Source organism: Bos indicus x Bos taurus, chromosome 3 (genome assembly GCF_003369695.1).
Source record: "Bos indicus x Bos taurus breed Angus x Brahman F1 hybrid chromosome 3, Bos_hybrid_MaternalHap_v2.0, whole genome shotgun sequence".
NCBI classification, from domain to species: domain Eukaryota; kingdom Metazoa; phylum Chordata; class Mammalia; order Artiodactyla; family Bovidae; genus Bos; species Bos indicus x Bos taurus.
This window is the reverse complement of record NC_040078.1, coordinates 39,129,416-39,145,463: the sequence shown is the minus strand read 5'-3', so window position 1 is coordinate 39,145,463 and position 16,048 is coordinate 39,129,416. Positions and strand designations below refer to the sequence as shown.

Here is a 16,048-nt window from a genome sequence, read left to right as displayed (position 1 = left end):
AATAAGAATATATATATATTTATATGTATCACCAAGTCACTTTGCTATACATGTGAAATTAATATCATACTGTAAATCAACTGAACTTCAATAAAAAATAAGAGAGGAGAGTGGACAAATGAGTATCTCATCATTCTTCACAGAGGAAATCTGAATTTCTGGCCAACCATTCTAACTCCATTCTCTTGCATACACCAAAAGAGCTTAGGACAAAAGTCATCACAAAACATGACAAGAGAGAATATAGTAATTCCACATACCTGAACCAGGATTCAAATTCTAGAAAGCTTGGCAATGATGCTAACAAGGCTGTCTTGAAAGGTACAACATGGCTAACAAAATTGAAGGCACAGTGATTGCTATACGTTTGTTGAGGAAAATCCCTATCATCAAAAAATTAACCATTTTAATGCCAAAGAATATTCAAACTACTGCACAACTGCACTCATTTCACACACTAGCAAAGTAATACTAAAAATTCTCCAAGCCAGGCTTCAAAAGTACGTGAACCATGAACTTCCAGATGTTCAAGCTGGATTTAGAAAAAACAAAGGAACCAGAGATCAAATTGCCAACATCTGTTGGCTCATCACAAAAGCAAGAGAATTCCAGAAAAAACATCTATTTCTGCTTTATTGACTATATCAAAGCCTTTGACTGTGTGGGTCACGACAAACTGTGGAAAATTCTTCAAGAAATGGGAATACTATACCACATTACCTGCCACCTGAAAAATCTGTAAGCAGGTAATGAAGCAACAGTTAGAACCAAACATGGAACAACAGACTGGTTCCAAATTGGGAAAGGAGTATGTTAAGGCTGTATATTGTTACCCTGCTTATATAACTTACATGTAGAGTACATTATATGAAATGTGGGGCCAGATGAAGCACAAGCTGGAATCAAGATTTCTGGGAGAAATATCAATAACCTCAGATATGCAGTGACACCACCCTTATGGCAGAAAGTGAAGAAGAACTAAAGAGTCTTTTGATGAAAGTGAAAGAGGAGCATGAAATAGCTGGCTTAAAACTCAACATTAAAAAAACTAAGATCATGGCATCTGGTCCCATCATTTCATGGCAAAAAATGGGGAAGCTATGGAAACAGTGACAGACCTCATTTTTGGGGGCTCCAAAATCACTGCAGATGGTGACTACAGCCACAAAATTAAAAGATGTTTGGTCCTTGGAGGAAAAGCTATAACAAACCTAGATAGCATATTAAAAACCAGAGACATTTCTTTGCCAGCAAAGGTCTGTCTAGTCAAAACTATGGTTTTTTCCAGTTGTCATGTATGGATGTGAGAGTTGGACCATAAAGAAAGCTGAGTGCTGAAGAACTGATGCTTTTGAACTGGTGTTGGAGAAGACTCTTGAGAGTCCCTTGGACTGCAAGGAGATTCAACCAGTCCATCCTAAAGTAAATCAGTCCTGAATATTCTTTGGAAGGACTGATGTTGAAGCTGAAACTCCAATAATTAGGCCACCTGATGCGAAGAACTGACTCATTAGAAAAGATCCTCTGATGCTGGGAAAGATTGAAGGCAGGAGGAGAAGGGGACGACAGAGGATGAGATGGTTGGATGGTAACACTGACTTATGGACATGAGTTTGAGTAGACTCCCGGTGTTGGTGATGGACAGGGAGGCCTGGCGTGCTGCAGTCCATGGGTTTGCAGAGTTGGACACGACTGAGTGACTGAACTGAATGTTTTAAGGATTGTGTAAATACCAATGCTCTGCTGAGGTTTATTTTATACACTCTCAATTATTAAAATAAAACATCTCAATTGTTATAAATAATAAAATATCGATATGGATTATGACTAATGAAACAAACACCACTATCTAGAAGTCTTTTTCACAAAGAGAACAGAAGAAGGTTGCTTTCTGGTTTGTTTTTGCTAGGCATCTATCACATGCAAGAATATGGTATTATTTGTAACTTTTTAAAACTCATAGTCTGCTTTAAAATGCACATTTAAGTCCGAATGTTCTGATTTTCTGAGATTCCTAGGTAAATGTATTTGGGGACCATAACACACATAGCTCCTTCCTCTCCTTGCCTTATGTGATTGGCTTTGTAATTCCATTTGTTTTTCTCTCATCTTCTAGACCTATTTTTCTCTTCCCTCACTTCTTTTCCTCCTTCCTATCTATTGAAAAAAGAGTGTCTGCTTCTGAAAATGTCCATATCTATTTATAACACTGATTAGAGTGTACTAAAATTTGAATAAGCAAGAGATATTACATATACCACCTATGCCACTCTACCTCAATTTCCTCATACTGAAATGGGAAGGAAGAGTTGAATATTCCTGAAATTCTCTGTAGCTTAAATACCCTGAAAGTTTAGTAGTTTTCTTTCCCTTATTAAGTGCTAATGTTTTAATATTGGGACTGCAATTGAAAGTGATGGTATTTGATAAAATTTTTTCAGCAAATGGATACATAGAAATATTTTCAATGGCAAGCCATTTAAAGGAAAATATATGAATTTATAAATAATGGGATATGTTGAACCAATATGGGGGAAAAATCTAACTTGATAATTTATCTGTAAATTAATGTCCAGTAATTGTATGCTCTTATTCTGACTTTCAGATTCCTCTAGATTTCATTTCTGGCTGTGTTGGGTCTTTGTCACTGAGTGCAGGCTTTCTCTAGTTGCGGTGAGTGGGGGTTACTATCGTGTGGCAGGGCATGGGCTCTAGGGCACAGGCTCAGGAGTTGTGGCACATGGGCTTAGTTGCCCCATGGCATGTGGCATCTTCCTGGCCCGGGGACTGAACCCGTGTTCCCTGCATTGGCAGGTGGATCCTTATCCACTGTACCACCAACAAAGTCCCAAATTAATCCAGACTTAATGGAATATTTTTATAAAACATATTTTTGGTTAAGAAGTGGGACATATTTTATCAACATTATTTCACTATACAAATAACTTATTTTTATTGAACTTCGTAATACACTGATTATCTGAGTTAGCATTGTCTTAATTGCTTCAGAGACAATTTCTCATTTAATTATTATAATGACTCAGTAAGATACAGACTTTTTCATACACTGAACTTTTAAATTCATCCTAAAGTTTACCTCATTTCGTAGCTCTAAAGGAATGACATCTTGGTAACTCTGGTTTATGAATGATGCATTGAAAATTCATCTTACTCTCATAAAAACAACCCAGGTATATGCACTCTGAATAATGAAAGTAAATGCCTTCTGCAGTTAAAGAGAAAAATATGTCCCAACATAATTATGAAACATAATAATCTAGCAGCTATAGAATAGCCCATACCCAAAGACACAAACCCTGGCTGAAAAAATTATGACTATCTTTATCTATATACACACACTATGCAATTGATCCAATGAATAAATATTTCAACTTGTTTTTGTGCACAGGTAAAAATAGAAGTTCAAACTATGGAAATTAAAACCCTGTTTTCCTCCAGAGTAAATTATTCTTCTATGTAACACTACATTTCATGAATTTTTTTCCTTTGCAATGCTGGCATTGATTCATACTTCTGTTAGGCATATGTATAATGTAATGTAGTTTAAAAAACATTAGTGTCAGAGTGGTTGCTTCTGTGCCTGGAGCAATATGACAATCACATGGCCAAATAAGCTAAACAAATGAAAATGTAAAATCCTGAATATGAGCATAAGTGATTTTAGAAGAGATTTTAATGTATCATAGTGAAGTACACAAGATTGCAATATAGTAAGTTTTTAACACATAAAGAATGATTATATTAATTAAAATAAAGCCCTTCCTATGCATTCTATATAATACATGCCATTACAATTGGGAGAAAAGCCTCTTCAAGGTCACAACTAGCCTGTAATACATTTTTGTTAAGTTTGTTGAAGTATTTACCATTGTTCTGATTTTCCAAGCAAGGAAAAACTTCATTAGAGAAAGGCAATTAATTTTAAAAAGCTTTGAATGCAACTAATGAGGCTACAGGATTCATTACCAGTGAAGGTCACAGAGCTACATAGAGTCCTGAATTTATCTTTATCTCCAGTTGTATGACTGATTGACAGAGTTGAGCATTAGGAATTCTATCACACAGCAACCAAAGTCTATCACATAGCAACCATAAGCTACCACCCAGCAATAGGACCACAGCAAGGCAATCTAATCAGAACAACATCAAAGTGGATTCTATGGACCATGTACATGATGAAAAGTGAAAGTTTCTCAGTTGTGTCGGACTCTTTGCTACCTCCTGGGTTATACAGTCCATGGAATTCTCCAGGCCAGAATACTGGAGAGGATAGCCAATTCCCTTTTCTGGGGGATCTTCCCAATCCAGAGATCCAATCCAGGTCTTTTGCATTAAGGCGGATTCTTTACCAGCTGACCACCAGGGAAGCCCAAGAATACTGGAGTGGGTAGCCTATCCCTTCTCCAAAAGATCTTCCTGACCCAGGAATCGAACCTGAGTCTCCTGCATTGCAGGGGGATTCTTTACCAGCTAAGCTACCAGGGAATCCCCATGTATATCATATTAAGTTCCAATTTCTTTCTCAAATGATTTAACTCTAATTTTGTAAAAATGTTTACTTAAATATTGAAAGTGCCCAATTCTTCTTAATGAGAAACCCACATCTTCTATCTTAGTTAACAGTTTTATGCTCTTTTAAAAATCCTCTGGGAATAAAATATTTTACTTAGTATTGAAAGTGCCCCATGCTTCTTAACATAAGAAGTGGTGGTGGTGGTTTAGTCGCTAAGTAGTATCTGACTCTTTGCAACCCTCTGGACTGTAGCCCACCAGGCTCCTCTGTCCATGGGATTCTCCAGGCAAGAATACTGGAGTGGGTCGCCATTTCCTTCTCCAGGGGATCTTCCCGACCTAGGAATCGAACCCAGGTCTCCTGCCTTGCAGGCAGGTTCTTTACCAATGGAGCTACAATACATGTCTTCTATCTCAGTTAACACTTTTTACTCTTTTAAAAATCCACTGGGAATAAAATATTTTACTTAATGAATCAACAAAGTACCAAAAGCAACTTATGATTATGGTATTGACAGAATGTGCCATATAGAAATCAATGAAAAGTACCATGTAAACTATCTTTCGGGGGCTGTGCTGGTATTGAAAAGTATTTGCTAAACATATTTTGATAGTCATTTATTTGTTCCTTTATTAATGTCTATGTTCATTTACTTCTCCTCCCATTCATTTTTGAACAGTTATAACAGTAAACATTATATAAGATTGTAGGAATAAGAAAATAAATATAAAATGGGCCCTCCCTAAAGAAGTATAGACTTCACTGAAGAGAGTAAGGTTCACATTCCAAGTAAAATAAGTGTCATTAGCGCTGCTATCAAAAAAGACTTCCAGAGAACAATGAACACTTGATCAATGTAACTCACCTTCATAAAAATGTATTTTTTAAAAAATCTACTATTCTAGAGGCATCAGCAGCTTTTAAAGCTCCCCAGGTGATTCCAAGCATGGCCAGGAGAGGGATCAGGCTGGTGGGACAGAGGGACAAGCTGAGCTGTGGCATGAGCCTCCCTCAGAGAAAGCAGGGATAAATTGTCACCATCTTGGCAGATCCCCGGAAAAGCAATGAAAAGGAGCCACCTGCACTAGGATATCTTGGGCAGACTCCCTTACCTTCATGCTGGTCCTGGCCTCCCTGCTTGTGTTTTCTTAGGAGTAGATGCTTTCTTTCAGGGTTTGATTTCACTGCCACTTGCTCCCAAAATCCCCTACTTGGGAGGAGAGTGGGGAGCTGAGACACACATACTCAGAGGGCTTTTCAGTCACCCTGAGTTCATTCATTCAACAAATACACACAGCAGCTCTTGGAGGGCACAGGGAGTTGTGTCTGTTTTGTGTTTCCTGCATAGAGTGAAATAAAGTGTTGCCAATATCGACAGCTTCCTGAGGGCATCTGCTGTCTCTACTCCAGACGTAAGCAGCAAACGGAACTTGATGACTGTCATTTCTATATGGACCCTTATGTTTATATGATCTCGCTGTGTCTGGCTCTGTAAACTTTGGTGATGTACCTCCTTGTGACCCTGCCATCTGGCTGTGGCTGCCCTTCACCTCAACCATAAGTTTGTGAGGCTCCCATTGTTGACATCTGGGTCCTGCCTCATGCATCTTCCCTGCTGTTTGGACTGTACAGTATTAGGGCAGCACAAGGAACTGATCCGCCTCTCTTCTAAACCCAGTCCGTGAGTGTCTCACTGGATCCTGAGAGTAACCCTTCAAGCCTGGCCCTGAAGGGTGGAGTCAAAGGTATCAGGAAACAGAGAGTTCTTAGCCAGCAGTATTATGCTTACCTGTATCAGGTGTCTTAGGGAACAAATTTAGTATATTAAGATCACCAGTATCTGTTGTTTTCCAGAATGGAAATTGCCCTATTCCAGGAGAGCGAATCCCAGACGTGGCTGCATGGTCCATGGGCTTCTCTGTGAAAGAAGACTTTTCTTGGCCGGGCCTTACAGTAGGTAACCTGTGCCACCATCTTCAGGCTACTGTTATGGTGATGGTGAAAGGAGTGGACAAGCTTGCTCTACCCCCAGGCAGTGTCATTTCATACCCTTTGGAGAATGCAGTTCCTTTTAGTCTTGACAGCATGGCAAATTCCATTCAATCTTTATTTTTGAAGAAACTCCAGTGGTTTTTGCTATTGGCTCCCAGTGAGGAAAGAGTGTACATGGTGGGGAAAGCAAACTCGGTTTTCAAAGATCTCTCAGTAATGCTCAGACAGCTCCACAATCGACTGTTTCAAGAAACCTCTGCTCTCGCTTCATTTCCCCTCAATTCTCTAAGTATGAACAATGAAGTTGATCTCCTTTTTCTTTCTGAACTGCAAGTGCTGCATGATATTTCAAGTTTGTTGTCCCAACATAAGCATCTAGCCAAGGATCATTCTCCTGATTTATACTCACTGGAGTTGCCAGGTCTGGAAGAAATTGGTAAAAATTATGGGGAAGACTGAACAATTTAGAGATGCCTCTAAGATCCTTGCTGATGCTCTGCAAAAGTATGCAGATGTCATGTACAATCTCTATGGCGGGAACGCAGTGGTAGAGTTGGTGACTGTCAGATCATTTGACACATCCCTTATGAGGAAGACAAAGACTACCCTTGAGACAAAACAAGTAAAGGACCCCTTAACTCCCTATAATCTTGCCTATAAATATAATTTTGAATATCCGGTGGTTTTCAGCCTGGTACTTTGGATAATGATCGGCTTGGCCTTGACTCTGATTGTCACCTGTTACAATATGTGGAACATGGATCCTGAAAATGATAGCATCATTTATAGGATGACAAACCAGAAGATTTGAATGGATTGAATTTTCCTTATGCCAAACTTGGAAAAAAAGAAGGTTTAGAATTGACTGTTTCATTAAAATAAATCTTTTAGTGTAGTTTAAACTAGATTGCTGCTGCTAAGTTGCTTCAGTCGTGTCTGACTCTGTGCAACACCATAGACGGCAGCCCACCAGGTTCCGCCGTCCCTGGGATTCTCCAGGCAAGAACACTGGAGTGGGTTGCCATTTCCTTCTCCAATGCATGAAAGTGAAACATGAAAGTAAAGTCGCTCAGTTGTGTCCGACTCTAGCGACCCCCCATGGGCTACCAGGCTCCTCCGTCCATGGGATTTTGCAGGCAAGAGTAGTGGATTGGAGTGCCATTGCCTTCTCTTTAAACTAGATAGTACACTTTAAATTTATAAAAAATCAAATTTTGTTCTCTTTTGTGTGTGCCTGTTCTTTTAGAGTGAATTATATAGTATTGATGTGAGGTGACCCTTGTGATATAGATTCCATAATATGCTCAAATATGATGATATAACCATTTAATATAGTTTCATTCCATTTACTATTTAAAATATGCACTGTAATAAATAACATTTAGAATAGTTTGTGTTATTCATTTTGGCAAAATGTGCTGAATTTGAAATGTTTAACTTCCTTACACAGGACAGGTTAAAAGTGATATTTGGGCTGTTATATACTATGAACCATTTCTAAATGTCTTAATGTAAATATCTCTGAAACAGGAAAAGGTTTTTAACTTTGAGCAGCTATTAACTATGAATGTGCTTACACAGTCACTCAGATCTGGAATTGCATCTGATTGAGAGATAATAGCTATTATTTTAATCTCTTCTGAAAGTTTGGTGATCTGAATGGTCAAGTGTGGATACTGAACATACTACATTGATATAAGAAGGAATTAGCTTTGTGGAGTTATAGACACTTGTAGTCACATACACAAAAACATTTGGGGGGCATCCTGGGGCATGATTGCAGTCATTTTCTCCCTTGTGTAAGTTACTCTGGTTTACGGTACAAAATCATTCTATAGAAAGTTAAGTGTAAGTAGATACTCCCTACTTTATGTAAAAATGGACCAATGTCTATAAAGAGTGACAAATAAAGTTAACAATGATTTTTTAAAAAATCTTCTATTCTTGTATAGGAGTGTTCTGTTGGAACACTGGTCTATTCTGACCAACTGGGCTTTACCTGAACTTGAAAATCTATAAACTGTGTGTGTGTGTGCATATGTTTATATTCATATTTAATACTAAGCTGTCCACATTTTAAAATATGACATTTAGAAGTTATAAAATATAGGAAGACTAGTTTAAAGCCTACTGAATTATACTGACAATCTATTATGAGTCTCTGAATTACATCATCAGTATTACTGACAGCAAAGGAGGTGATATATACAATTGTGTAAAGAGAAGAGTAGTCAGAACTTGTGGCTTATTGTGTATTAACAGTTGAAGGAGAAAAAGATCTCTAGCTTAGATAAATAGATTCTATCCTTTGAAATAAGGGAAACAGATTTGAGGAGAATTGATATGAGGAAGAATCAAGTAAGAAATATATGGGCATGTTGATTTTTATATGCCTGGATAATTTCTAACAGAAGAATTTCAAGGAGTCTAATAGGTAAATGAGAATGGAACTCACATAAAGCTATTTGGTCAGCATTTCCATCTTTAACCACAGGGAGTGAAACATTTAGTTTTGTGAGTTTCAAATAATAAATCTGTAATTATATATTTTTTGTTTCCGTGAATATCTGACCTATTCAAAGCAGCTAAAAAGAAAACCTAAAATTTTATTATTTATAAATTCAATGTAAAAGAAATTTAAGTAAACTCTCAAATATTTTTCAACTCATATTATTTATAATTATGAAATTATTAAAGCTTAAAATTGTAATAAGAATTATGAGCACTATGTCTTAAAATATGGTCTGAAGAAACACATGTAAAGATGCTCAACATCACTCATTATTAGAAAAAAGCAAATACTACAATGAAGTATCACCTCACAGCAGTCAGAACAGCCATCATAAAAAATCTACAAACAACTCTTACACTGTTAGAAAGAATGTAAATTGATATAACCACTATAGAGAACGGAATGGAGAGTCCTTAAAAAAAACTATGAATAAAACTACCATATGACCCAGCAATCCCACTATTGGGCATATACTCTGAGAAAACCATAATTCAAAAGACACATGTACCCCAATGTTCATTGCAACACTATTTACACTAGCTATGACACAAAAGCAACCAAGAAGTCCATCATAGATGAATGGATAAAGAATTGTGGTACATTTATATAATATTTAGTTCAGTTCAGTTCAGTCACTCAGTCTTGTCTGACTCTTTGTGACCCCATGAATTGCAGCACGCCAGGCCTCCCTGTTCATCACCAACTCCCGGAGTTCACCCAAACTCATTTCCATCAAGTTGGTGATACCATCCAGCCATCTCATCCTGTGTTGTCCCCTTCTCCTCCTGCCCCCAATCCCTCCCAGCATTAGAGTCTTTTCCAATGAGTCAACTCTTCGCATGAGGTGGCCTATGTATTGGAGTTTCAGCTTTAGCATCAGTTCTTCCAAAGAACACCCAGAACTGATCTCCTTTAGAATGGACAGATTGGATCTCCTTGCAATCCAAGGGACTCTCAAGAGTCTTCTCCAATACTACAATTCAAAAGTATCAATTTTTCAGCACTCAGCCTTCTTCACAGTCCAATTTTCACATCCATACTTGACCACAGGAAAAACCATTGCCTTGACTAGACGGACCTTTGTTGGCAAAGTAATGTCTCTGGTTATTAATATGCTGTCTAGGTTGGTCATAACTTTCCTTCTAAGGAGTAAGCTACTTTTAATTTTATGGCTGCAATTACCATCTGCAGTGATTTTGGAGCCCAAGAAAATAAAGTCTGACACTGTTTCCACTGTTTCCCCATTTATTTCCCATGAAGTGATGGGACCAGATGCCATGATCTCAGTTTTCTCAATGTTGAGCTTTAAGCCAACTTTTTCACTCTCCTCTTTCACTTTCATCAAGAGGTTTTTTAGTTCCTCTTCATTTTCTGCCATAAGGGTGGTGTCGTCTGCATATCTGAGGTTATTTGTATTTCTCCCGGCAATCTTGATTCCAGCTTGTGCTTCTTCCAGCCCAGCGTTTCTCATGATGTACTCTGCATATAAGTTAAATAAGCAGGGTGACAATATAAACCCTTGATGTACTCCTTTTCCTATTTGGAACCAGTCTGTTGTTTCATGTCCAGTTATAACTGTTGCTTCTTGACCTGCATATAGGTTTCTCAAGATGCAGGTCAGGTGGTCTGGTATGTGCATCTCTTTCAGTATTTTCCACAGTTTATTGTGATCCACACAGTCAAAGGCTTTGGCATAGTCAATAAAGCAGAAATAGATGTTTTTCTGGAACTCTCTTGCTTTTTCCATGATCCAGTGGATGTTGGCAATTTGATCTCTGGTTGCTCTGCCTTTTCTAAAACCAGCTTGAACATCTGGATATTACTCAACCATAAAAAGGAATGAATTTGAGTCAGTTCTAGTGAAGTGATGAATCGAAAGCCTGTTATACAGAATGAAGTAAGTCAGAAAGAAAAAGAAATATATCAACACATGTACATGGCCTGAAGAAGAAAATATTTAAAGTATGACAATCAGAGAGTTGAACTTCCCTAGCTATCAAGTGGTTAAGACGCCACACTTCCACTGCAGAGAATCCAGGTTTGATCCCTGGTTAGGAAACTAAGATCCCACATGACACAGAGAGGCCAAAAACAAACAATCAAAGAGAGGAACAATAATTAAGGTAGAGTATCAGTAGGGGAGAAGATAAAGAGAAAATTCAAGAAATAATTAGTCAGCGGGGTCAAGTGCTTTTTACTGGTTAAGTTAAAGCAGTAGAAAAATTCAGTGCATATTTAATACCAACAAAGAAACTAGTTTTATTTGAATGCTTCAAGTAAAAACCAAATTCTTAAATGTTTAGGGTATAATGAAAGTGAAAAAGTGAACACAGAGATGGTCATTTATATTGTAGACAAGCTGAAACTGTTAGTCAGATCTGACTCTGTGACCCCGTGGACTGTAGCCTGCCAGGCTCCTCTGTCATTGGGATTCTCCAAGCAAAAATACTGGACTGGGTTGCCATTTCCCTCTCCAGGGGATCTTCCAGAGGCAGGGATCAAACCCGGGTGTCCCACAATGATGGCAGATTCTTTACCATATTGTAGAGAAACTCATTGAAAAGGGAAGGAGGTATGGAAATAGTTAGAAAAGTTTATGGTCAAGAAACTTGTTACATTTTTAGTTTTAAGTCAGCTTCAAACACTGGCAAGCTTTTCAGCTGTTAACACAGATTTTCCAGCTGTTAACACAGAATCCACTGAAGAAGGAGGGACTGCATGTATAGGAGAGAAGAGAAAAAAATATTTGAACAAAATCCTGGAATAAACAGAAGTGATCAAATCAGGATAAGAGATAAAGAATGGAACCTTGAAAGATTACAGGAGAAAGGATGACATATTTATAAGTACAGAAGCAAAATTTTAAAATATTTCCTTGAGGAATTACCTTTCAAAGTCTTTTTTTTTTTTTTTTCCATTTTCTATTTGTGTATTGGACATGACATAGAAATAAGTATCATCCAAGTTCAAACTCTACCTACTACTTACTAGCTGAAGGACCTACCGCATATAAAACCTGTGAAAATTTGTTTCCTCATTTGAATGATTGAAACAATAATTTCTATCTTAAGTAGTCACTGTGATAACTAAATGAGATAATGTGGAAAAATTTAGAATGTGTACCAAAATGAAAGGAGATTAGCAAATGTTTGCTCTCCTTCTAGTAAGACACACAGTTACCAATGTGTTTTAATTTTTCAATGAACTGATCTTAGATTATTAAAGAAAATACTTGTAAAGACTTCCATTATAATGTGCATTTGTTTTTTTGCTACCATAAAATGTGTTTGAATTTGAAAAACAAATTCTTTGCCCTTTTAGCAACTCTCCTAGATGAACGCAATGGAACAAGAAGTTACATAAGATAATAAATGTGTATTTAATTATTTATTTTTCAAAATTCAGTGCCTATGATGGATGGTACAATGCAAGAATACTCTCTAAATTATACTTAATATTAGAAGAAATTTTGCTATAGTAATCTTTTTCAAACATAGCTAGTTACAGTTATCTAGTCCTCCTCACTGGAGAAGGCAGTGGCACCCCACTCCAGTACTCGTACCTGAAAAATCCCATGGGCAGAGGAGCCTGGTGGGCTGCAGTCCACAGGGTCGCTAAGAGTGGGACATGACTGAGCGACTTCACTTTGACTTTTCACTTTCATGCATTGGAGAAGGCAATGGCAACCCACTCCAGTGTTCTTGCCTGGAGAATCCCAGGGACAGAGGAGCCTGGTGGGCTGCCGTCTATGGGGTCACACAGAGTCGGACACGACTAAAGTGACACAGCAGCAGCAGCAGTCCTCCTCACTTGTGTTTGTATTTTAGTCTTATTAAAACAAGACTTGATTTGAAGGATAAAAACCATAGTTGTGTCTTCCTGGCAGGACTGACAAATGATGGCACCAAAAAATAAAACTTTAATTTTCTGAATATTCCTTAAGACACATACATCTGTAGCTCCCTTGTGAGTTTTAAGAATACTGTCTTATAAGTGATAGTTCTTCCTTACAACTTCTGAAAATAAATTATACATGAACCATGAATCTTTGCCCTCTCACCTGGGAGACACTTCAAAAACAAGGATAAAGAAAAAGATTCAATTATAAAAATGAATAAATAAATAAAAGCTGAATGTTTTATCAAATAACCATATGTTTGGGGAAAGTATTTATCTTTACAAAATTCATTAAAATTCATATCCATCTCTAAATTTATCATGTCTATTTCCCCATTGCCCTCCTCTTCTAGCCCCCAAATAAACAAAACCACCAACCAGTCAAAATATTCACTGTTTTATTCTACATTTGGTCAAAATATCTCTGTTTACCAAAATAGCTCTATTTATACCTATTTGGTCACTTGAATCTTGGATTTATTCAGAATTACTTCTTTCATCACTCCCTATGCAAATAACTATGGCCTCCAAATCAGACTAAACTCCACTGGGCCTTATGAATAAGTTTAGAATCTTCATTTTCTCAAATAATCCAATGTTAGAATACTCAGAAAATTTTTCATCTGAACTACTATGAGTTCAGTCATGTCCAACTTATTGTGACCCCATGGACTACAACAAGCCAGATATTCCTGTCCAGCATGAACTCCTGGAGCTTGCTCAAACTCATGTCCATCAAGTTGGTGATACCATCCAACCATCTAATCCTCTGTCGTTCCCTTCTCCTCCCACCTTCAATCTTTCCTAGCATCAGGGTCTTTTCAAATGAGTCAGTTCTTCACATCAGGTGGACAAACTCCAAGTACTGGAGTTTCAGCTTCAGCATCAGTCCTTCCAATGAATATTCAGGAGTGATTTCCTTTTGAATGGACGGGTTGGATCTCCTTGCAGTCCAAGGGACTTAAACACCAGGAGGAGAAGGAGATAACAGAGGATGAGATGGTTGAATGGCATCACCGACTCAATGGACATGAGTTTGGGTGGGCTCCGGAAGTTGTGATGGACAGGGAGGCCTGGTGTGCTGCGGTTCATGGGTTTGCAAAGAATCATACATGACTGAGCAACTGAACTGAACTGATACTATATCATGTTAGATGATCACTTTCATGTTTTAGTTTACTTAGCTAAAAATTATTCCTGGAAAATGCCCTTTTAATAACTTCTCTAAAAATTATTCCTGGAAAATGCCCTTTTAATAACTTCTCTAAAACCATAACTCATTTAATAAATATTTTTATAATCAATCATAAATATCTTTTTTTTTAACACCAACATTTTCCTTAGCTCTATAGGCAATATCCTATCTCTTGTTCTTTCTTGATGGAATAGGTTTTAAAACTCCTGTAGATCTTGTCAAGACAATAGCAAAATATAGTTAGCATGTCTCCTGAAGTACAATCTTCTCTCAGATGCCACGTGTTTACTTTATGTTTCTTTAATCTTGGACTGTACCATATTATGGGCTTCCCAGGTGGTACAGTAAATTAGAATCTGTCTGTTAATGCCAGGGATGTGGGTTCTATCCCTGGGTCAAGAAGATCCCCTGGAGAAGGAAATGACAGCCCATTCCAATATTCTTGCCTGGGAAATCCCATGGACAGAGGAGCTTGGTGGGATATAGTCCATGGGGTTGCAAAAGAGTCAGACATGATTTAGTGAATAAACAACAGCAAAGTGCTGTATTATAATGATTATTTATCCCTACTCCTTTCCATTTCTTCCATCTCTTCCCTATGTACATCTAGTAGTTGTTGTTCAGTCACTATCCACCTGCTAAGAGATTAAGATTTAGTCACTCAGTTGTGTCCAACTCTCCAGGACCCTGTGGACTATTCCTGCCAGGCTCCTCTGTCTATGGAATTCTCCTGGCAAGAATACTGGAGTGGGTTGCCATTCCCTTCTCCAGGGAATCTTCCTCACCTAGGTATTAAATCTGGGTCAAAGTGACATGGTGTTAGTGGGGAGGCTAGGCAGGCAAACATGTCTTAGTTTAACTGTTTTATACCATCTTTAAAGTATTTTAAATATCCCAAATAATCCGGAACTATACCAACATCATGTAATAAACAACTTATACTGCAGATAAAAGAAAAAAAATTAACCATTATTTTATTACTCTAAAATTACAAAATACAAAATTTTATTATATTTTAGTACTTTAAGATTGCGTTCACATACTATGAAATCTACAGTTTAGAAAATGATCTCTTTCAGAAAAATGAAAGGTCAAATTCAAAATAAAAATCTAATGAGATTACTGGGCTAATTTCTACCTAGCTTATTAATGACCTTTAGTTGTTTTACCTCTTCCAAAAGGTATTAGCATTCCATTGCTTTGTAACTCAATCAATATCTCCAAATAATATAAGATCCCACAAATATAAACTATGAAGTTGACTTGCGATTAATTTTGGAAACATATAGTATTCATGAGTTGCTCCATTACTATTCTTATGTATTTAAAATTCTCTTAAAGACTACTTTTGGAGAAATAATTGACTCGGTCATTCAATCTGAACATGCATTTGATGGTTATTAAACTCAGACACATGTCTACAGAATTCAAATATCCAATCTCCATTAAAATTAAAACATGAAATCAACCTCCTATTCATAATTGTACTGTGTTTTGACAAGCGTATCATCATAATCTGAGCAACAGGTTTGGTTGTGCAACTAATTTTTTTTCAGTAGACAGGAACACATTACTAGCATATAATTTGCTTATTACAAATGTCCTATGTGCCCATAATTTAAAAATGCTCTCATAAAAATCAAAGAGATCATAAATAATTTGATGATGTAGACAGAAAACAGAACATGCAATATTTTTGAAATGCTTAGGGCACTCTCCATGGGGCAGGCTATTGTTAGTGTATCAATAAGTGTTAGATGAAGTGACATGGGGCACAGATATGAGTCTGTATACTAGGAAGATATGTTAGAATAAGAGTCCTCTCCTCATAACTCATCACCATGCTATCATGAAAGAATGAGGAAGTAACAGGAAGAACACCCTTCCTCTTTTTCATTCACTGTAAGACTACAGTTAT

At 37.3% G+C, this 16,048-nt stretch overlaps 1 pseudogene; it reads left to right on the top strand.

Moving 5' to 3' along the window:
* The first annotated feature begins 328 nt into the window (after positions 1-328).
* On the top strand, positions 329-7,346 carry LOC113890312 (annotated as a pseudogene).
* The last annotated feature ends 8,702 nt before the right edge of the window (positions 7,347-16,048 follow it).